This window comes from Triturus cristatus, chromosome 11, assembly GCF_964204655.1.
Source record: "Triturus cristatus chromosome 11, aTriCri1.1, whole genome shotgun sequence".
In the NCBI taxonomy this organism is placed as follows: Eukaryota; Metazoa; Chordata; class Amphibia; order Caudata; family Salamandridae; genus Triturus; species Triturus cristatus.
The window spans coordinates 1141938795-1141961089 of record NC_140594.1 but is presented as its reverse complement, the minus strand read 5'-3'; the positions used below and the strand labels follow the sequence as shown (position 1 = coordinate 1141961089).

General features: G+C 45.7%; 11 non-coding genes across 11 annotated transcripts; all 11 read left to right on the top strand.

Moving 5' to 3' along the window:
• The first annotated feature begins 935 nt into the window (after window positions 1–935).
• TRNAG-UCC (transfer RNA glycine (anticodon UCC)) lies at window positions 936–1007 on the top strand. Its single transcript has one exon. It is a non-coding gene; the product is annotated as a tRNA-Gly (tRNA).
• A 1521-nt stretch (window positions 1008–2528) lies between these two features.
• On the top strand, window positions 2529–2600 carry TRNAG-UCC (transfer RNA glycine (anticodon UCC)). Its single transcript has one exon. It is a non-coding gene; the product is annotated as a tRNA-Gly (tRNA).
• A 1515-nt stretch (window positions 2601–4115) lies between these two features.
• TRNAG-UCC (transfer RNA glycine (anticodon UCC)) lies at window positions 4116–4187 on the top strand. Its single transcript has one exon. It is a non-coding gene; the product is annotated as a tRNA-Gly (tRNA).
• A 3097-nt stretch (window positions 4188–7284) lies between these two features.
• On the top strand, window positions 7285–7356 carry TRNAG-UCC (transfer RNA glycine (anticodon UCC)). Its single transcript has one exon. It is a non-coding gene; the product is annotated as a tRNA-Gly (tRNA).
• Window positions 7357–10453: 3097 nt separating this feature from the next.
• On the top strand, window positions 10454–10525 carry TRNAG-UCC (transfer RNA glycine (anticodon UCC)). Its single transcript has one exon. It is a non-coding gene; the product is annotated as a tRNA-Gly (tRNA).
• A 1515-nt stretch (window positions 10526–12040) lies between these two features.
• TRNAG-UCC (transfer RNA glycine (anticodon UCC)) lies at window positions 12041–12112 on the top strand. Its single transcript has one exon. It is a non-coding gene; the product is annotated as a tRNA-Gly (tRNA).
• A 1521-nt stretch (window positions 12113–13633) lies between these two features.
• On the top strand, window positions 13634–13705 carry TRNAG-UCC (transfer RNA glycine (anticodon UCC)). Its single transcript has one exon. It is a non-coding gene; the product is annotated as a tRNA-Gly (tRNA).
• A 1515-nt stretch (window positions 13706–15220) lies between these two features.
• TRNAG-UCC (transfer RNA glycine (anticodon UCC)) lies at window positions 15221–15292 on the top strand. The gene has a single exon. It is a non-coding gene; the product is annotated as a tRNA-Gly (tRNA).
• Window positions 15293–16813: 1521 nt separating this feature from the next.
• Window positions 16814–16885, top strand: TRNAG-UCC (transfer RNA glycine (anticodon UCC)). Its single transcript has one exon. It is a non-coding gene; the product is annotated as a tRNA-Gly (tRNA).
• Window positions 16886–19976: 3091 nt separating this feature from the next.
• TRNAG-UCC (transfer RNA glycine (anticodon UCC)) lies at window positions 19977–20048 on the top strand. The gene has a single exon. It is a non-coding gene; the product is annotated as a tRNA-Gly (tRNA).
• Window positions 20049–21552: 1504 nt separating this feature from the next.
• TRNAG-UCC (transfer RNA glycine (anticodon UCC)) lies at window positions 21553–21624 on the top strand. The gene has a single exon. It is a non-coding gene; the product is annotated as a tRNA-Gly (tRNA).
• The last annotated feature ends 671 nt before the right edge of the window (window positions 21625–22295 follow it).

Here is a 22295-nt window from a genome sequence, read left to right as displayed (position 1 = left end):
ACGCCTCACATTGGGCAAGCCCTCACCGGGTAGATCTCTGGCTCCCAGGTAAAGCCAAATCCTGAGTATGCTAGTGCTAGGATCACAGAGAAAGGACAGGGACAGAGAGCTGCTGTCTTGGTAAAGGCCTGAAACGGCTAATTCCTAAGAGGGTCTGCACTTTCAGTTATGACTGACTGTGAGTGGGGAAGATGAAGATTTTCTGTACCCAGCATACCTTGCGATGTGCTTAGGCAAATGAGGAGAGAGCCCCACCAATCCCTTGCCACTCCACTGAAAGCTCCTCCTCTGCATAAAGAGAGCACTTTCACAAGGGAGCAGAGTGGCGCAGCGGAAGCGTGCTGGGCCCATAACCCAGAGGTCGATGGATCGAAACCATCCTCTGCTAATATTGCTTGATTTTTCTTCCTAGGACTAATCTGTCATTTCCACCCTGCCAGCAAGGAAAAGTGCAGGCTTGTGCTAGCTATGTGAGAAAAGACTTCTCAACTATCTGTCTCTGCTGTAAATCAAGAGAGTGATCGTCAAAGGATTAACCCTATACTTTGAAAGTAAAGATACCCAATTAGAAGCATAAATGACAGGTGGGACCTTCACACGTTTTTCGGGGCATGCTTTGAATTTCATTCTTCCCTTTTTGTTCTGCTTTTATCAATCTCCTATGCATTTCATGGAATTTACTCCCTTTCTCTTCGCTGCTTTGCTTCCGATGCTGCCTATATGCTCATTTCCACTATTTGTACTGCTGCTTTCCATTTCTTCTCTTCTGCACAGCTTTGTCCTTGGTTTCAATCCCCAGTTCTTTACCCTCTGCAAGACAATTTCTACTGCTTTTCATGTTGGTATCCACACCAAATGCACCATTGGAACCGGTGCAAGATTGCCACTGCACTCGGCGTTGTAACATCTGGAACCTAGAGGACACACATCAGAGGGCGTTGGTGGTATAGTGGTGAGCATAGCTGCCTTCCAAGCAGTTGACCCGGGTTCGATTCCCGGCCAACGCAGTGCAAATATTTATATATTCTCCAAGCAGGATATATTTTAATGCAACATGTCACAAAACTGAAATATCAGAAACAGAATAATCAGCCGTTATATAAAAAAATAAACAAACACGTAGGTAGACATCTCGATCGCCTCATCTGCTACATTCATTGTCCCAATATATGCTATTTTCCATAAAGCACTCACCACTCACATGTGCTGATAATAAATATTTTGCTGGGGGCAGGCAATGAAAGGGCTGAGCCCCGACCAGACATTATAACCCCAGCAACCCTATTTTAAAAAGCATTTCTAGGCGATATCTAGCCTCTGAAAATAATAGGCAAGATCCACCGATAAATCTGGCAAAAGTCCCCAAGATTTTGTGCATACTTGTGCTCTCACCTGAATGCAGCGCCACCTTGTAACCATCGGATGTAACTGCGGCTCAGAAAAATGTTTTATCAGAGGGCAAGTTGAGAGGACTCCAAGTGGCAGATTTCCACGGAAAGAGCCTCTCGCTGCAGCAGGAAGGTTGGATACTTCAAATTGGCATAGTTTCCTGTCCAGCGTCCTCTCACGTCCCGAACACTCCCAAACGCTCAAAAGCCTCACACCGGGCAAGCCCTCACCGGGTAGATCTCTGGCTCCCAGGTAAAGCCAAATCCTGAGTATGCTAGTGCTAGGATCACAGAGAAAGGACAGGGACAGAGAGCTGCTGTCTTGGTAAAGGCCTGAAACGGTTAATTCCTAAGAGGATCTGCACTTTCAGTTATGACTGACTGTGAGTGGGGAAGATGAAGATTTTCTGTACCCAGCATACCTTGCGATGTGCTTAGGCAAATGAGGAGAGAGCCCCACCAATCCCTTGCCACTCCGCTGAAAGCTCCTCCTCTGCATAAAGAGAGCACTTTCACAAGGGAGCAGAGTGGCGCAGCGGAAGCGTGCTGGGCCCATAACCCAGAGGTCGATGGATCGAAACCATCCTCTGCTAATATTGCTTGATTTTTCTTCCTAGGACTAATCTGTCATTTCCACCCTGCCAGCAAGGAAAAGCGCAGGCTTGTGCTAGCTATGTGAGAAAAGACTTCTCAACTATCTGTCTCTGCTGTAAATCAAGAGAGTGATCGTCAAAGGATCAACCCTATACTTTGAAAGTAAAGATACCCAATTAGAAGCATAAATGACAGGTGGGACCTTCACACGTTTTTCGGGGCATGCTTTGAATTTCATTCTTCCCTTTTTGTTCTGCTTTTATCAATCTCCTATGCATTTCATGGAATTTACTCCCTTTCTCTTCGCTGCTTTGCTTCCGATGCTGCCCATATGCTCATTTCCACTATTTGTACTGCTGCTTTCCATTTCTTCTCTTCTGCACAGCTTTGTCCTTGGTTTCAATCCCCAGTTCTTTACCCTCTGCAAGACAATTTCTACTGCTTTTCATGTTGGTATCCACACCAAATGCACCATTGGAACCGGTGCAAGATTGCCACTGCACTCGGCGTTGTAACATCTGGAAGCTAGAGGACACACATCAGAAGGCGTTGGTGGTATAGTGGTGAGCATAGCTGCCTTCCAAGCAGTTGACCCGGGTTCGATTCCCGGCCAACGCAGTGCAAATATTTATATATTCTCCAAGCAGGATATATTTTAATGCAACATGTCACAAAACTGAAATATCAGAATAATCAGCCGTTATATAAAAAAATAAACAAACACGTAGGTAGACATCTCGATCGCCTCATCTGCTACATTCATTGTCCCAATATATGCTATTTTCCATAAAGCACTCACCACTCACATGTGCTGATAATAAATATTTTGCTGGGGGCAGGCAATGAAAGGGCTGAGCCCCGACCAGACATTATAACCCCAGCAACCCTATTTTAAAAAGCATTTCTAGGCGATATCTAGCCTCTGAAAATAATAGGCAAGATCCACCGATAAATCTGGCAAAAGTCCCCAAGATTTTGTGCATACTTGTGCTCTCACCTGAATGCAGCGCCACCTTGTAACCATCGGATGTAACTGCGGCTCAGAAAAATGTTTTATCAGAGGGCAAGTTGAGAGGACTCCAAGTGGCAGATTTCCACGGAAAGAGCCTCTCACTGCAGCAGGAAGGTTGGATACTTTAAATTGGCATAGTTTCCTGTCCAGCGTCCTCTCACGTCCCGAACGCTCCCAAACGCTCAAACGCCTCACATTGGGCAAGCCCTCACCGGGTAGATCTCTGGCTCCCAGGTAAAGCCAAATCCTGAGTATGCTAGTGCTAGGATCACAGAGAAAGGACAGGGACAGAGAGCTGCTGTCTTGGTAAAGGCCTGAAACGGCTAATTCCTAAGAGGGTCTGCACTTTCAGTTATGACTGACTGTGAGTGGGGAAGATGAAGATTTTCTGTACCCAGCATACCTTGCGATGTGCTTAGGCAAATGAGGAGAGAGCCCCACCAATCCCTTGCCACTCCACTGAAAGCTCCTCCTCTGCATAAAGAGAGCACTTTCACAAGGGAGCAGAGTGGCGCAGCGGAAGCGTGCTGGGCCCATAACCCAGAGGTCGATGGATCGAAACCATCCTCTGCTAATATTGCTTGATTTTTCTTCCTAGGACTAATCTGTCATTTCCACCCTGCCAGCAAGGAAAAGTGCAGGCTTGTGCTAGCTATGTGAGAAAAGACTTCTCAACTATCTGTCTCTGCTGTAAATCAAGAGAGTGATCGTCAAAGGATTAACCCTATACTTTGAAAGTAAAGATACCCAATTAGAAGCATAAATGACAGGTGGGACCTTCACACGTTTTTCGGGGCATGCTTTGAATTTCATTCTTCCCTTTTTGTTCTGCTTTTATCAATCTCCTATGCATTTCATGGAATTTACTCCCTTTCTCTTCGCTGCTTTGCTTCCGATGCTGCCTATATGCTCATTTCCACTATTTGTACTGCTGCTTTCCATTTCTTCTCTTCTGCACAGCTTTGTCCTTGGTTTCAATCCCCAGTTCTTTACCCTCTGCAAGACAATTTCTACTGCTTTTCATGTTGGTATCCACACCAAATGCACCATTGGAACCGGTGCAAGATTGCCACTGCACTCGGCGTTGTAACATCTGGAACCTAGAGGACACACATCAGAGGGCGTTGGTGGTATAGTGGTGAGCATAGCTGCCTTCCAAGCAGTTGACCCGGGTTCGATTCCCGGCCAACGCAGTGCAAATATTTATATATTCTCCAAGCAGGATATATTTTAATGCAACATGTCACAAAACTGAAATATCAGAAACAGAATAATCAGCCGTTATATAAAAAAATAAACAAACACGTAGGTAGACATCTCGATCGCCTCATCTGCTACATTCATTGTCCCAATATATGCTATTTTCCATAAAGCACTCACCACTCACATGTGCTGATAATAAATATTTTGCTGGGGGCAGGCAATGAAAGGGCTGAGCCCCGACCAGACATTATAACCCCAGCAACCCTATTTTAAAAAGCATTTCTAGGCGATATCTAGCCTCTGAAAATAATAGGCAAGATCCACCGATAAATCTGGCAAAAGTCCCCAAGATTTTGTGCATACTTGTGCTCTCACCTGAATGCAGCGCCACCTTGTAACCATCGGATGTAACTGCGGCTCAGAAAAATGTTTTATCAGAGGGCAAGTTGAGAGGACTCCAAGTGGCAGATTTCCACGGAAAGAGCCTCTCACTGCAGCAGGAAGGTTGGATACTTCAAATTGGCATAGTTTCCTGTCCAGCGTCCTCTCACGTCCCGAACGCTCCCAAACACTCAAAAGCCTCACACCAGGCAAGCCCTCACCGGGTAGATCTCTGGCTCCCAGGTAAAGCCAAATCCTGAGTATGCTAGTGCTAGGATCACAGAGAAAGGACAGGGACAGAGAGCTGCTGTCTTGGTAAAGGCCTGAAACGGCTAATTCCTAAGAGGATCTGCACTTTCAGTTATGACTGACTGTGAGTGGGGAAGATGAAGATTTTCTGTACCCAGCATACCTTGCGATGTGCTTAGGCAAATGAGGAGAGAGCCCCACCAATCCCTTGCCACTCCGCTGAAAGCTCCTCCTCTGCATAAAGAGAGCACTTTCACAAGGGAGCAGAGTGGTGCAGCGGAAGCGTGCTGGGCCCATAACCCAGAGGTCGATGGATCGAAACCATCCTCTGCTAATATTGCTTGATTTTTCTTCCTAGGACTAATCTGTCATTTCCACCCTGCCAGCAAGGAAAAGCGCAGGCTTGTGCTAGCTATGTGAGAAAAGACTTCTCAACTATCTGTCTCTGCTGTAAATCAAGAGAGTGATCGTCAAAGGATCAACCCTATACTTTGAAAGTAAAGATACCCAATTAGAAGCATAAATGACAGGTGGGACCTTCACACGTTTTTCGGGGCATGCTTTGAATTTCATTCTTCCCTTTTTGTTCTGCTTTTATCAATCTCCTATGCATTTCATGGAATTTACTCCCTTTCTCTTCGCTGCTTTGCTTCCGATGCTGCCCATATGCTCATTTCCACTATTTGTACTGCTGCTTTCCATTTCTTCTCTTCTGCACAGCTTTGTCCTTGGTTTCAATCCCCAGTTCTTTACCCTCTGCAAGACAATTTCTACTGCTTTTCATGTTGGTATCCACACCAAATGCACCATTGGAACCGGTGCAAGATTGCCACTGCACTCGGCGTTGTAACATCTGGAACCTAGAGGACACACATCAGAAGGCGTTGGTGGTATAGTGGTGAGCATAGCTGCCTTCCAAGCAATTGACCCGGGTTCGATTCCCGGCCAACGCAGTGCAAATATTTATATATTCTCCAAGCAGGATATATTTTAATGCAACATGTCACAAAACTGAAATATCAGAATAATCAGCCGTTATATAAAAAAATAAACAAACACGTAGGTAGACATCTCGATCGCCTCATCTGCTACATTCATTGTCCCAATATATGCTATTTTCCATAAAGCACTCACCACTCACATGTGCTGATAATAAATATTTTGCTGGGGGCAGGCAATGAAAGGGCTGAGCCCCGACCAGACATTATAACCCCAGCAACCCTATTTTAAAAAGCATTTCTAGGCGATATCTAGCCTCTGAAAATAATAGGCAAGATCCACCGATAAATCTGGCAAAAGTCCCCAAGATTTTGTGCATACTTGTGCTCTCACCTGAATGCAGCGCCACCTTGTAACCATCGGATGTAACTGTGGCTCAGAAAAATGTTTTATCAGAGGGCAAGTTGAGAGGACTCCAAGTGGCAGATTTCCACGGAAAGAGCCTCTCGCTGCAGCAGGAAGGTTGGATACTTCAAATTGGCATAGTTTCCTGTCCAGCGTCCTCTCACGTCCCGAACGCTCCCAAACACTCAAAAGCCTCGCCCTCACCGGGTAGATCTCTGGCTCCCAGGTAAAGCCAAATCCTGAGTATGCTAGTGCTAGGATCACAGAGAAAGGACAGGGACAAAGAGCTGCTGTCTTGGTAAAGGCCTGAAACGGCTAATTCCTAAGAGGGTCTGCACTTTCAGTTATGACTGACTGTGAGTGGGGAAGATGAAGATTTTCTGTACCCAGCATACCTTGCGATGTGCTTAGGCAAATGAGGAGAGAGCCCCACCAATCCCTTGCCACTCCGCTGAAAGCTCCTCCTCTGCATAAAGAGAGCACTTTCACAAGGGAGCAGAGTGGCGCAGCGGAAGCGTGCTGGGCCCATAACCCAGAGGTCGATGGATCGAAACCATCCTCTGCTAATATTGCTTGATTTTTCTTCCTAGGACTAATCTGTCATTTCCACCCTGCCAGCAAGGAAAAGCGCAGGCTTGTGCTAGCTATGTGAGAAAAGACTTCTCAACTATCTGTCTCTGCTGTAAATCAAGAGAGTGATCGTCAAAGGATCAACCCTATACTTTGAAAGTAAAGATACCCAATTAGAAGCATAAATGACAGGTGGGACCTTCACACGTTTTTCGGGGCATGCTTTGAATTTCATTCTTCCCTTTTTGTTCTGCTTTTATCAATCTCCTATGCATTTCATGGAATTTACTCCCTTTCTCTTCGCTGCTTTGCTTCCGATGCTGCCCATGTGCTCATTTCCACTATTTGTACTGCTGCTTTCCATTTCTTCTCTTCTGCACAGCTTTGTCCTTGGTTTCAATCCCCAGTTCTTTACCCTCTGCAAGACAATTTCTACTGCTTTTCATGTTGGTATCCACACCAAATGCACCATTGGAACCGGTGCAAGATTGCCACTGCACTCGGCGTTGTAACATCTGGAACCTAGAGGACACACATCAGAGGGCGTTGGTGGTATAGTGGTGAGCATAGCTGCCTTCCAAGCAGTTGACCCGGGTTCGATTCCCGGCCAACGCAGTGCAAATATTTATATATTCTCCAAGCAGGATATATTTTAATGCAACATGTCACAAAACTGAAATATCAGAAACAGAATAATCAGCCGTTATATAAAAAAATAAACAAACACGTAGGTAGACATCTCGATCGCCTCATCTGCTACATTCATTGTCCCAATATATGCTATTTTCCATAAAGCACTCACCACTCACATGTGCTGATAATAAATATTTTGCTGGGGGCAGGCAATGAAAGGGCTGAGCCCCGACCAGACATTATAACCCCAGCAACCCTATTTTAAAAAGCATTTCTAGGCGATATCTAGCCTCTGAAAATAATAGGCAAGATCCACCGATAAATCTGGCAAAAGTCCCCAAGATTTTGTGCATACTTGTGCTCTCACCTGAATGCAGCGCCACCTTGTAACCATCGGATGTAACTGCGGCTCAGAAAAATGTTTTATCAGAGGGCAAGTTGAGAGGACTCCAAGTGGCAGATTTCCACGGAAAGAGCCTCTCGCTGCAGCAGGAAGGTTGGATACTTCAAATTGGCATAGTTTCCTGTCCAGCGTCCTCTCACGTCCCGAACGCTCCCAAACGCTCAAAAGCCTCTCACCGGGCAAGCCCTCACCGGGTAGATCTCTGGCTCCCAGGTAAAGCCAAATCCTGAGTATGCTAGTGCTAGGATCACAGAGAAAGGACAGGGACAGAGAGCTGCTGTCTTGGTAAAGGCCTGAAACGGTTAATTCCTAAGAGGATCTGCACTTTCAGTTATGACTGACTGTGAGTGGGGAAGATGAAGATTTTCTGTACCCAGCATACCTTGCGATGTGCTTAGGCAAATGAGGAGAGAGCCCCACCAATCCCTTGCCACTCCGCTGAAAGCTCCTCCTCTGCATAAAGAGAGCACTTTCACAAGGGAGCAGAGTGGCGCAGCGGAAGCGTGCTGGGCCCATAACCCAGAGGTCGATGGATCGAAACCATCCTCTGCTAATATTGCTTGATTTTTCTTCCTAGGACTAATCTGTCATTTCCACCCTGCCAGCAAGGAAAAGCGCAGGCTTGTGCTAGCTATGTGAGAAAAGACTTCTCAACTATCTGTCTCTGCTGTAAATCAAGAGAGTGATCGTCAAAGGATCAACCCTATACTTTGAAAGTAAAGATACCCAATTAGAAGCATAAATGACAGGTGGGACCTTCACACGTTTTTCGGGGCATGCTTTGAATTTCATTCTTCCCTTTTTGTTCTGCTTTTATCAATCTCCTATGCATTTCATGGAATTTACTCCCTTTCTCTTCGCTGCTTTGCTTCCGATGCTGCCCATATGCTCATTTCCACTATTTGTACTGCTGCTTTCCATTTCTTCTCTTCTGCACAGCTTTGTCCTTGGTTTCAATCCCCAGTTCTTTACCCTCTGCAAGACAATTTCTACTGCTTTTCATGTTGGTATCCACACCAAATGCAGCATTGGAACCGGTGCAAGATTGCCACTGCACTCGGCGTTGTAACATCTGGAAGCTAGAGGACACACATCAGAAGGCGTTGGTGGTATAGTGGTGAGCATAGCTGCCTTCCAAGCAATTGACCCGGGTTCGATTCCCGGCCAACGCAGTGCAAATATTTATATATTCTCCAAGCAGGATATATTTTAATGCAACATGTCACAAAACTGAAATATCAGAATAATCAGCTGTTATATAAAAAAATAAACAAACACGTAGGTAGACATCTCGATCGCCTCATCTGCTACATTCATTGTCCCAATATATGCTATTTTCCATAAAGCACTCACCACTCACATGTGCTGATAATAAATATTTTGCTGGGGGCAGGCAATGAAAGGGCTGAGCCCCGACCAGACATTATAACCCCAGCAACCCTATTTTAAAAAGCATTTCTAGGCGATATCTAGCCTCTGAAAATAATAGGCAAGATCCACCGATAAATCTGGCAAAAGTCCCCAAGATTTTGTGCATACTTGTGCTCTCACCTGAATGCAGCGCCACCTTGTAACCATCGGATGTAACTGTGGCTCAGAAAAATGTTTTATCAGAGGGCAAGTTGAGAGGACTCCAAGTGGCAGATTTCCACGGAAAGAGCCTCTCGCTGCAGCAGGAAGGTTGGATACTTCAAATTGGCATAGTTTCCTGTCCAGCGTCCTCTCACGTCCCGAACGCTCCCAAACACTCAAAAGCCTCGCCCTCACCGGGTAGATCTCTGGCTCCCAGGTAAAGCCAAATCCTGAGTATGCTAGTGCTAGGATCACAGAGAAAGGACAGGGACAGAGAGCTGCTGTCTTGGTAAAGGCCTGAAACGGCTAATTCCTAAGAGGGTCTGCACTTTCAGTTATGACTGACTGTGAGTGGGGAAGATGAAGATTTTCTGTACCCAGCATACCTTGCGATGTGCTTAGGCAAATGAGGAGAGAGCCCCACCAATCCCTTGCCACTCCGCTGAAAGCTCCTCCTCTGCATAAAGAGAGCACTTTCACAAGGGAGCAGAGTGGCGCAATGGAAGCGTGCTGGGCCCATAACCCAGAGGTCGATGGATCGAAACCATCCTCTGCTAATATTGCTTGATTTTTCTTCCTAGGACTAATCTGTCATTTCCACCCTGCCAGCAAGGAAAAGCGCAGGCTTGTGCTAGCTATGTGAGAAAAGACTTCTCAACTATCTGTCTCTGCTGTAAATCAAGAGAGTGATCGTCAAAGGATCAACCCTATACTTTGAAAGTAAAGATACCCAATTAGAAGCATAAATGACAGGTGGGACCTTCACACGTTTTTCGGGGCATGCTTTGAATTTCATTCTTCCCTTTTTGTTCTGCTTTTATCAATCTCCTATGCATTTCATGGAATTTACTCCCTTTCTCTTCGCTGCTTTGCTTCCGATGCTGCCCATATGCTCATTTCCACTATTTGTACTGCTGCTTTCCATTTCTTCTCTTCTGCACAGCTTTGTCCTTGGTTTCAATCCCCAGTTCTTTACCCTCTGCAAGACAATTTCTACTGCTTTTCATGTTGGTATCCACACCAAATGCACCATTGGAACCGGTGCAAGATTGCCACTGCACTCGGCGTTGTAACATCTGGAAGCTAGAGGACACACATCAGAAGGCGTTGGTGGTATAGTGGTGAGCATAGCTGCCTTCCAAGCAGTTGACCCGGGTTCGATTCCCGGCCAACGCAGTGCAAATATTTATATATTCTCCAAGCAGGATATATTTTAATGCAACATGTCACAAAACTGAAATATCAGAATAATCAGCCGTTATATAAAAAAATAAACAAACACGTAGGTAGACATCTCGATCGCCTCATCTGCTACATTCATTGTCCCAATATATGCTATTTTCCATAAAGCACTCACCACTCACATGTACTGATAATAAATATTTTGCTGGGGGCAGGCAATGAAAGGGCTGAGCCCCGACCAGACATTATAACCCCAGCAACCCTATTTTAAAAAGCATTTCTAGGCGATATCTAGCCTCTGAAAATAATAGGCAAGATCCACCGATAAATCTGGCAAAAGTCCCCAAGATTTTGTGCATACTTGTGCTCTCATCTGAATGCAGCGCCACCTTGTAACTATCGGATGTAACTGCGGCTCAGAAAAATGTTTTATCAGAGGGTAAGTTGAGAGGACTCCAAGTGGCAGATTTCCACGGAAAGAGCCTCTCACTGCAGCAGGAAGGTTGGATACTTTAAATTGGCATAGTTTCCTGTCCAGCGTCCTCTCACGTCCCGAACGCTCCCAAACGCTCAAACGCCTCACACTGGGCAAGCCCTCACCGGGTAGATCTCTGGCTCCCAGGTAAAGCCAAATCCTGAGTATGCTAGTGCTAGGATCACAGAGAAAGGACAGGGACAGAGAGCTGCTGTCTTGGTAAAGGCCTGAAACGGCTAATTCCTAAGAGGGTCTGCACTTTCAGTTATGACTGACTGTGAGTGGGGAAGATGAAGATTTTCTGTACCCAGCATACCTTGCGATGTGCTTAGGCAAATGAGGAGAGAGCCCCACCAATCCCTTGCCACTCCGCTGAAAGCTCCTCCTCTGCATAAAGAGAGCACTTTCACAAGGCAGCAGAGTGGCGCAGCGGAAGCGTGCTGGGCCCATAACCCAGAGGTCGATGGATCGAAACCATCCTTTGCTAATATTGCTTGATTTTTCTTCCTAGGACTAATCTGTCATTTCCACCCTGCCAGCAAGGAAAAGTGCAGGCTTGTGCTAGCTATGTGAGAAAAGACTTCTCAACTATCTGTCTCTGCTGTAAATCAAGAGAGTGATCGTCAAAGGATTAACCCTATACTTTGAAAGTAAAGATACCCAATTAGAAGCATAAATGACAGGTGGGACCTTCACACGTTTTTCGGGGCATGCTTTGAATTTCATTCTTCCCTTTTTGTTCTGCTTTTATCAATCTCCTATGCATTTCATGGAATTTACTCCCTTTCTCTTCGCTGCTTTGCTTCCGCTGCTGCCCATATGCTCATTTCCACTATTTGTACTGCTGCTTTCCATTTCTTCTCTTCTGCACAGCTTTGTCCTTGGTTTCAATCCCCAGTTCTTTACCCTCTGCAAGACAATTTCTACTGCTTTTCATGTTGGTATCCACACCAAATGCACCATTGGAACCGGTGCAAGATTGCCACTGCACTCGGCGTTGTAACATCTGGAACCTAGAGGACACACATCAGAGGGCGTTGGTGGTATAGTGGTGAGCATAGCTGCCTTCCAAGCAGTTGACCCGGGTTCGATTCCCGGCCAACGCAGTGCAAATATTTATATATTCTCCAAGCAGGATATATTTTAATGCAACATGTCACAAAACTGAAATATCAGAAACAGAATAATCAGCCGTTATATAAAAAAATAAACAAACACGTAGGTAGACATCTCGATCGCCTCATCTGCTACATTCATTGTCCCAATATATGCTATTTTCCATAAAGCACTCACCACTCACATGTGCTGATAATAAATATTTTGCTGGGGGCAGGCAATGAAAGGGCTGAGCCCCGACCAGACATTATAACCCCAGCAACCCTATTTTAAAAAGCATTTCTAGGCGATATCTAGCCTCTGAAAATAATAGGCAAGATCCACCGATAAATCTGGCAAAAGTCCCCAAGATTTTGTGCATACTTGTGCTCTCACCTGAATGCAGCGCCACCTTGTAACCATCGGATGTAACTGCGGCTCAGAAAAATGTTTTATCAGAGGGCAAGTTGAGAGGACTCCAAGTGGCAGATTTCCACGGAAAGAGCCTCTCGCTGCAGCAGGAAGGTTGGATACTTCAAATTGGCATAGTTTCCTGTCCAGCGTCCTCTCACGTCCCGAACGCTCCCAAACGCTCAAAAGCCTCACACCGGGCAAGCCCTCACCGGTTAGATCTCTGGCTCCCAGGTAAAGCCAAATCCTGAGTATGCTAGTGCTAGGATCACAGAGAAAGGACAGGGACAGAGAGCTGCTGTCTTGGTAAAGGCCTGAAACGGTTAATTCCTAAGAGGATCTGCACTTTCAGTTATGACTGACTGTGAGTGGGGAAGATGAAGATTTTCTGTACCCAGCATACCTTGCGATGTGCTTAGGCAAATGAGGAGAGAGCCCCACCAATCCCTTGCCACTCCGCTGAAAGCTCCTCCTCTGCATAAAGAGAGCACTTTCACAAGGGAGCAGAGTGGCGCAGCGGAAGCGTGCTGGGCCCATAACCCAGAGGTCGATGGATCGAAACCATCCTCTGCTAATATTGCTTGATTTTTCTTCCTAGGACTAATCTGTCATTTCCACCCTGCCAGCAAGGAAAAGCGCAGGCTTGTGCTAGCTATGTGAGAAAAGACTTCTCAACTATCTGTCTCTGCTGTAAATCAAGAGAGTGATCGTCAAAGGATCAACCCTATACTTTGAAAGTAAAGATACCCAATTAGAAGCATAAATGACAGGTGGGACCTTCACACGTTTTTCGGGGCATGCTTTGAATTTCATTCTTCCCTTTTTGTTCTGCTTTTATCAATCTCCTATGCATTTCATGGAATTTACTCCCTTTCTCTTCGCTGCTTTGCTTCCGATGCTGCCCATATGCTCATTTCCACTATTTGTACTGCTGCTTTCCATTTCTTCTCTTCTGCACAGCTTTGTCCTTGGTTTCAATCCCCAGTTCTTTACCCTCTGCAAGACAATTTCTACTGCTTTTCATGTTGGTATCCACACCAAATGCACCATTGGAACCGGTGCAAGATTGCCACTGCACTCGGCGTTGTAACATCTGGAAGCTAGAGGACACACATCAGAAGGCGTTGGTGGTATAGTGGTGAGCATAGCTGCCTTCCAAGCAGTTGACCCGGGTTCGATTCCCGGCCAACGCAGTGCAAATATTTATATATTCTCCAAGCAGGATATATTTTAATGCAACATGTCACAAAACTGAAATATCAGAATAATCAGCCGTTATATAAAAAAATAAACAAACACGTAGGTAGACATCTCGATCGCCTCATCTGCTACATTCATTGTCCCAATATATGCTATTTTCCATAAAGCACTCACCACTCACATGTGCTGATAATAAATATTTTGCTGGGGGCAGGCAATGAAAGGGCTGAGCCCTGACCAGACATTATAACCCCAGCAACCCTATTTTAAAAAGCATTTCTAGGCGATATCTAGCCTCTGAAAATAATAGGCAAGATCCACCGATAAATCTGGCAAAAGTCCCCAAGATTTTGTGCATACTTGTGCTCTCACCTGAATGCAGCGCCACCTTGTAACCATCGGATGTAACTGCGGCTCAGAAAAATGTTTTATCAGAGGGCAAGTTGAGAGGACTCCAAGTGGCAGATTTCCACGGAAAGAGCCTCTCACTGCAGCAGGAAGGTTGGATACTTTAAATTGGCATAGTTTCCTGTCCAGCGTCCTCTCACGTCCCGAACGCTCCCAAACGCTCAAACGCCTCACACTGGGCAAGCCCTCACCGGGTAGATCTCTGGCTCCCAGGTAAAGCCAAATCCTGAGTATGCTAGTGCTAGGATCACAGAGAAAGGACAGGGACAGAGAGCTGCTGTCTTGGTAAAGGCCTGAAACGGCTAATTCCTAAGAGGGTCTGCACTTTCAGTTATGACTGACTGTGAGTGGGGAAGATGAAGATTTTCTGTACCCAGCATACCTTGCGATGTGCTTAGGCAAATGAGGAGAGAGCCCCACCAATCCCTTGCCACTCCGCTGAAAGCTCCTCCTCTGCATAAAGAGAGCACTTTCACAAGGGAGCAGAGTGGCGCAGCGGAAGCGTGCTGGGCCCATAACCCAGAGGTCGATGGATCGAAACCATCCTCTGCTAATATTGCTTGATTTTTCTTCCTAGGACTAATCTGTCATTTCCACCCTGCCAGCAAGGAAAAGTGCAGGCTTGTGCTAGCTATGTGAGAAAAGACTTCTCAACTATCTGTCTCTGCTGTAAATCAAGAGAGTGATCGTCAAAGGATTAACCCTATACTTTGAAAGTAAAGATACCCAATTAGAAGCATAAATGACAGGTGGGACCTTCACACGTTTTTCGGGGCATGCTTTGAATTTCATTCTTCCCTTTTTGTTCTGCTTTTATCAATCTCCTATGCATTTCATGGAATTTACTCCCTTTCTCTTCGCTTCTTTGCTTCCGATGCTGCCCATATGCTCATTTCCACTATTTGTACTGCTGCTTTCCATTTCTTCTCTTCTGCACAGCTTTGTCCTTGGTTTCAATCCCCAGTTCTTTACCCTCTGCAAGACAATTTCTACTGCTTTTCATGTTGGTATCCACACCAAATGCACCATTGGAACCGGTGCAAGATTGCCACTGCACTCGGCGTTGTAACATCTGGAACCTAGAGGACACACATCAGAGGGCGTTGGTGGTATAGTGGTGAGCATAGCTGCCTTCCAAGCAGTTGACCCGGGTTCGATTCCCGGCCAACGCAGTGCAAATATTTATATATTCTCCAAGCAGGATATATTTTAATGCAACATGTCACAAAACTGAAATATCAGAAACAGAATAATCAGCCGTTATATAAAAAAATAAACAAACACGTAGGTAGACATCTCGATCGCCTCATCTGCTACATTCATTGTCCCAATATATGCTATTTTCCATAAAGCACTCACCACTCACATGTGCTGATAATAAATATTTTGCTGGGGGCAGGCAATGAAAGGGCTGAGCCCCGACCAGACATTTTAACCCCAGCAACCCTATTTTAAAAAGCATTTCTAGGCGATATCTAGCCTCTGAAAATAATAGGCAAGATCCACCGATAAATCTGGCAAAAGTCCCCAAGATTTTGTGCATACTTGTGCTCTCACCTGAATGCAGCGCCACCTTGTAACCATCGGATGTAACTGCGGCTCAGAAAAATGTTTTATCAGAGGGCAAGTTGAGAGGACTCCAAGTGGCAGATTTCCACGGAAAGAGCCTCTCACTGCAGCAGGAAGGTTGGATACTTCAAATTGGCATAGTTTCCTGTCCAGCGTCCTCTCACGTCCCGAACGCTCCCAAACACTCAAAAGCCTCACACCAGGCAAGCCCTCACCGGGTAGATCTCTGGCTCCCAGGTAAAGCCAAATCCTGAGTATGCTAGTGCTAGGATCACAGAGAAAGGACAGGGACAGAGAGCTGCTGTCTTGGTAAAGGCCTGAAACGGCTAATTCCTAAGAGGATCTGCACTTTCAGTTATGACTGACTGTGAGTGGGGAAGATGAAGATTTTCTGTACCCAGCATACCTTGCGATGTGCTTAGGCAAATGAGGAGAGAGCCCCACCAATCCCTTGCCACTCTGCTGAAAGCTCCTCCTCTGCATAAAGAGAGCACTTTCACAAGGGAGCAGAGTGGTGCAGCGGAAGCGTGCTGGGCCCATAACCCAGAGGTCGATGGATCGAAACCATCCTCTGCTAATATTGCTTGATTTTTCTTCCTAGGACTAATCTGTCATTTCCACCCTGCCAGCAAGGAAAAGCGCAGGCTTGTGCTAGCTATGTGAGAAAAGACTTCTCAACTATCTGTCTCTGCTGTAAATCAAGAGAGTGATCGTCAAAGGATCAACCCTATACTTTGAAAGTAAAGATACCCAATTAGAAGCATAAATGACAGGTGGGACCTTCACACGTTTTTCGGGGCATGCTTTGAATTTCATTCTTCCCTTTTTGTTCTGCTTTTATCAATCTCCTATGCATTTCATGGAATTTACTCCCTTTCTCTTCGCTGCTTTGCTTCCGATGCTGCCCATATGCTCATTTCCACTATTTGTACTGCTGCTTTCCATTTCTTCTCTTCTGCACAGCTTTGTCCTTGGTTTCAATCCCCAGTTCTTTACCCTCTGCAAGACAATTTCTACTGCTTTTCATGTTGGTATCCACACCAAATGCACCATTGGAACCGGTGCAAGATTGCCACTGCACTCGGCGTTGTAACATCTGGAACCTAGAGGACACACATCAGAGGGCGTTGGTGGTATAGTGGTGAGCATAGCTGCCTTCCAAGCAGTTGACCCGGGTTCGATTCCCGGCCAACGCAGTGCAAATATTTATATATTCTCCAAGCAGGATATATTTTAATGCAACATGTCACAAAACTGAAATATCAGAATAATCAGCCGTTATATAAAAAAATAAACAAACACGTAGGTAGACATCTCGATCGCCTCATCTGCTACATTCCTTGTCCCAATATATGCTATTTTCCATAAAGCACTCACCACTCACATGTGCTGATAATAAATATTTTGCTGGGGGCAGGCAATGAAAGGGCTGAGCCCCGACCAGACATTATAACCCCAGCAACCCTATTTTAAAAAGCATTTCTAGGCGATATCTAGCCTCTGAAAATAATAGGCAAGATCCACCGATAAATCTGGCAAAAGTCCCCAAGATTTTGTGCATACTTGTGCTCTCACCTGAATGCAGCGCCACCTTGTAACCATCGGATGTAACTGCGGCTCAGAAAAATGTTTTATCAGAGGGCAAGTTGAGAGGACTCCAAGTGGCAGATTTCCACGGAAAGAGCCTCTCGCTGCAGCAGGAAGGTTGGATACTTCAAATTGGCATAGTTTCCTGTCCAGCGTCCTCTCACGTCCCGAACGCTCCCAAACACTCAAAAGCCTCGCCCTCACCGGGTAGATCTCTGGCTCCCAGGTAAAGCCAAATCCTGAGTATGCTAGTGCTAGGATCACAGAGAAAGGACAGGGACAGAGAGCTGCTGTCTTGGTAAAGGCCTGAAACGGCTAATTCCTAAGAGGGTCTGCACTTTCAGTTATGACTGACTGTGAGTGGGGAAGATGAAGATTTTCTGTACCCAGCATACCTTGCGATGTGCTTAGGCAAATGAGGAGAGAGCCCCACCAATCCCTTGCCACTCCGCTGAAAGCTCCTCCTCTGCATAAAGAGAGCACTTTCACAAGGGAGCAGAGTGGCGCAGCGGAAGCGTGCTGGGCCCATAACCCAGAGGTCGATGGATCGAAACCATCCTCTGCTAATATTGCTTGATTTTTCTTCCTAGGACTAATCTGTCATTTCCACCCTGCCAGCAAGGAAAAGCGCAGGCTTGTGCTAGCTATGTGAGAAAAGACTTCTCAACTATCTGTCTCTGCTGTAAATCAAGAGAGTGATCGTCAAAGGATCAACCCTATACTTTGAAAGTAAAGATACCCAATTAGAAGCATAAATGACAGGTGGGACCTTCACACGTTTTTCGGGGCATGCTTTGAATTTCATTCTTCCCTTTTTGTTCTGCTTTTATCAATCTCCTATGCATTTCATGGAATTTACTCCCTTTCTCTTCGCTGCTTTGCTTCCGATGCTGCCCATATGCTCATTTCCACTATTTGTACTGCTGCTTTCCATTTCTTCTCTTCTGCACAGCTTTGTCCTTGGTTTCAATCCCCAGTTCTTTACCCTCTGCAAGACAATTTCTACTGCTTTTCATGTTGGTATCCACACCAAATGCACCATTGGAACCGGTGAAAGATTGCCACTGCACTCGGCGTTGTAACATCTGGAACCTAGAGGACACACATCAGAGGGCGTTGGTGGTATAGTGGTGAGCATAGCTGCCTTCCAAGCAGTTGACCCGAGTTCGATTCCCGGCCAACGCAGTGCAAATATTTATATATTCTCCAAGCAGGATATATTTTAATGCAACATGTCACAAAACTGAAATATCAGAATAATCAGCCGTTATATAAAAAAATAAACAAACACGTAGGTAGACATCTCGATCGCCTCATCTGCTACATTCATTGTCCCAATATATGCTATTTTCCATAAAGCACTCACCACTCACATGTGCTGATAATAAATATTTTGCTGGGGGCAGGCAATGAAAGGGCTGAGCCCCGACCAGACATTATAACCCCAGCATCCCTATTTTAAAAAGCATTTCTAGGCGATATCTAGCCTCTGAAAATAATAGGCAAGATCCACCGATAAATCTGTCAAAAGTCCCCAAGATTTTGTGCATACTTGTGCTCTCACCTGAATGCAGCGCCACCTTGTAACCATCGGATGTAACTGCGGCTCAGAAAAATGTTTTATCAGAGGGCAAGTTGAGAGGACTCCAAGTGGCAGATTTCCACGGAAAGAGCCTCTCACTGCAGCAGGAAGGTTGGATACTTTAAATTGGCATAGTTTCCTGTCCAGCGTCCTCTCACGTCCCGAACGCTCCCAAACGCTCAAACGCCTCACACTGGGCAAGCCCTCACCGGGTAGATCTCTGGCTCCCAGGTAAAGCCAAATCCTGAGTATGCTAGTGCTAGGATCACAGAGAAAGGACAGGGACAGAGAGCTGCTGTCTTGGTAAAGGCCTGAAACGGCTAATTCCTAAGAGGGTCTGCACTTTCAGTTATGACTGACTGTGAGTGGGGAAGATGAAGATTTTCTGTACCCAGCATACCTTGCGATGTGCTTAGGCAAATGAGGAGAGAGCCCCACCAATCCCTTGCCACTCCGCTGAAAGCTCCTCCTCTGCATAAAGAGAGCACTTTCACAAGGGAGCAGAGTGGCGCAGCGGAAGCGTGCTGGGCCCATAACCCAGAGGTCGATGGATCGAAACCATCCTCTGCTAATATTGCTTGATTTTTCTTCCTAGGACTAATCTGTCATTTCCACCCTGCCAGCAAGGAAAAGTGCAGGCTTGTGCTAGCTATGTGAGAAAAGACTTCTCAACTATCTGTCTCTGCTGTAAATCAAGAGAGTGATCGTCAAAGGATTAACCCTATACTTTGAAAGTAAAGATACCCAATTAGAAGCATAAATGACAGGTGGGACCTTCACACGTTTTTCGGGGCATGCTTTGAATTTCATTCTTCCCTTTTTGTTCTGCTTTTATCAATCTCCTATGCATTTCATGGAATTTACTCCCTTTCTCTTCGCTGCTTTGCTTCCGATGCTGCCCATATGCTCATTTCCACTATTTGTACTGCTGCTTTCCATTTCTTCTCTTCTGCACAGCTTTGTCCTTGGTTTCAATCCCCAGTTCTTTACCCTCTGCAAGACAATTTCTACTGCTTTTCATGTTGGTATCCACACCAAATGCACCATTGGAACCGGTGCAAGATTGCCACTGCACTCGGCGTTGTAACATCTGGAACCTAGAGGACACACATCAGAGGGCGTTGGTGGTATAGTGGTGAGCATAGCTGCCTTCCAAGCAGTTGACCCGGGTTCGATTCCCGGCCAACGCAGTGCAAATATTTATATATTCTCCAAGCAGGATATATTTTAATGCAACATGTCACAAAACTGAAATATCAGAATAATCAGCCGTTATATAAAAAAATAAACAAACACGTAGGTAGACATCTCGATCGCCTCATCTGCTACATTCCTTGTCCCAATATATGCTATTTTCCATAAAGCACTCACCACTCACATGTGCTGATAATAAATATTTTGCTGGGGGCAGGCAATGAAAGGGCTGAGCCCCGACCAGACATTATAACCCCAGCAACCCTATTTTAAAAAGCATTTCTAGGCGATATCTAGCCTCTGAAAATAATAGGCAAGATCCACCGATAAATCTGGCAAAAGTCCCCAAGATTTTGTGCATACTTGTGCTCTCACCTGAATGCAGCGCCACCTTGTAACCATCGGATGTAACTGTGGCTCAGAAAAATGTTTTATCAGAGGGCAAGTTGAGAGGACTCCAAGTGGCAGATTTCCACGGAAAGAGCCTCTCGCTGCAGCAGGAAGGTTGGATACTTCAAATTGGCATAGTTTCCTGTCCAGCGTCCTCTCACGTCCCGAACGCTCCCAAACACTCAAAAGCCTCGCCCTCACCGGGTAGATCTCTGGCTCCCAGGTAAAGCCAAATCCTGAGTATGCTAGTGCTAGGATCACAGAGAAAGGACAGGGACAGAGAGCTGCTGTCTTGGTAAAGGCCTGAAACGGCTAATTCCTAAGAGGATCTGCACTTTCAGTTATGACTGACTGTGAGTGGGGAAGATGAAGATTTTCTGTACCCAGCATACCTTGCGATGTGCTTAGGCAAATGAGGAGAGAGCCCCACCAATCCCTTGCCACTCCGCTGAAAGCTCCTCCTCTGCATAAAGAGAGCACTTTCACAAGGGAGCAGAGTGGCGCAGCGGAAGCGTGCTGGGCCCATAACCCAGAGGTCGATGGATCGAAACCATCCTCTGCTAATATTGCTTGATTTTTCTTCCTAGGACTAATCTGTCATTTCCACCCTGCCAGCAAGGAAAAGCGCAGGCTTGTGCTAGCTATGTGAGAAAAGACTTCTCAACTATCTGTCTCTGCTGTAAATCAAGAGAGTGATCGTCAAAGGATCAACCCTATACTTTGAAAGTAAAGATACCCAATTAGAAGCATAAATGACAGGTGGGACCTTCACACGTTTTTCGGGGCATGCTTTGAATTTCATTCTTCCCTTTTTGTTCTGCTTTTATCAATCTCCTATGCATTTCATGGAATTTACTCCCTTTCTCTTCGCTGCTTTGCTTCCGATGCTGCCCATATGCTCATTTCCACTATTTGTACTGCTGCTTTCCATTTCTTCTCTTCTGCACAGCTTTGTCCTTGGTTTCAATCCCCAGTTCTTTACCCTCTGCAAGACAATTTCTACTGCTTTTCATGTTGGTATCCACACCAAATGCAGCATTGGAACCGGTGCAAGATTGCCACTGCACTCGGCGTTGTAACATCTGGAAGCTAGAGGACACACATCAGAAGGCGTTGGTGGTATAGTGGTGAGCATAGCTGCCTTCCAAGCAGTTGACCCGGGTTCGATTCCCGGCCAACGCAGTGCAAATATTTATATATTCTCCAAGCAGGATATATTTTAATGCAACATGTCACAAAACTGAAATATCAGAATAATCAGCCGTTATATAAAAAAATAAACAAACACGTAGGTAGACATCTCGATCGCCTCATCTGCTACATTCATTGTCCCAATATATGCTATTTTCCATAAAGCACTCACCACTCACATGTGCTGATAATAAATATTTTGCTGGGGGCAGGCAATGAAAGGGCTGAGCCCCGACCAGACATTATAACCCCAGCAACCCTATTTTAAAAAGCATTTCTAGGCGATATCTAGCCTCTGAAAATAATAGGCAAGATCCACCGATAAATCTGGCAAAAGTCCCCAAGATTTTGTGCATACTTGTGCTCTCACCTGAATGCAGCGCCACCTTGTAACCATCGGATGTAACTGCGGCTCAGAAAAATGTTTTATCAGAGGGCAAGTTGAGAGGACTCCAAGTGGCAGATTTCCACGGAAAGAGCCTCTCGCTGCAGCAGGAAGGTTGGATACTTCAAATTGGCATAGTTTCCTGTCCAGCGTCCTCTCACGTCCCGAACGCTCCCAAACGCTCAAAAGCCTCACACCGGGCAAGCCCTCACCGGGTAGATCTCTGGCTCCCAGGTAAAGCCAAATCCTGAGTATGCTAGTGCTAGGATCACAGAGA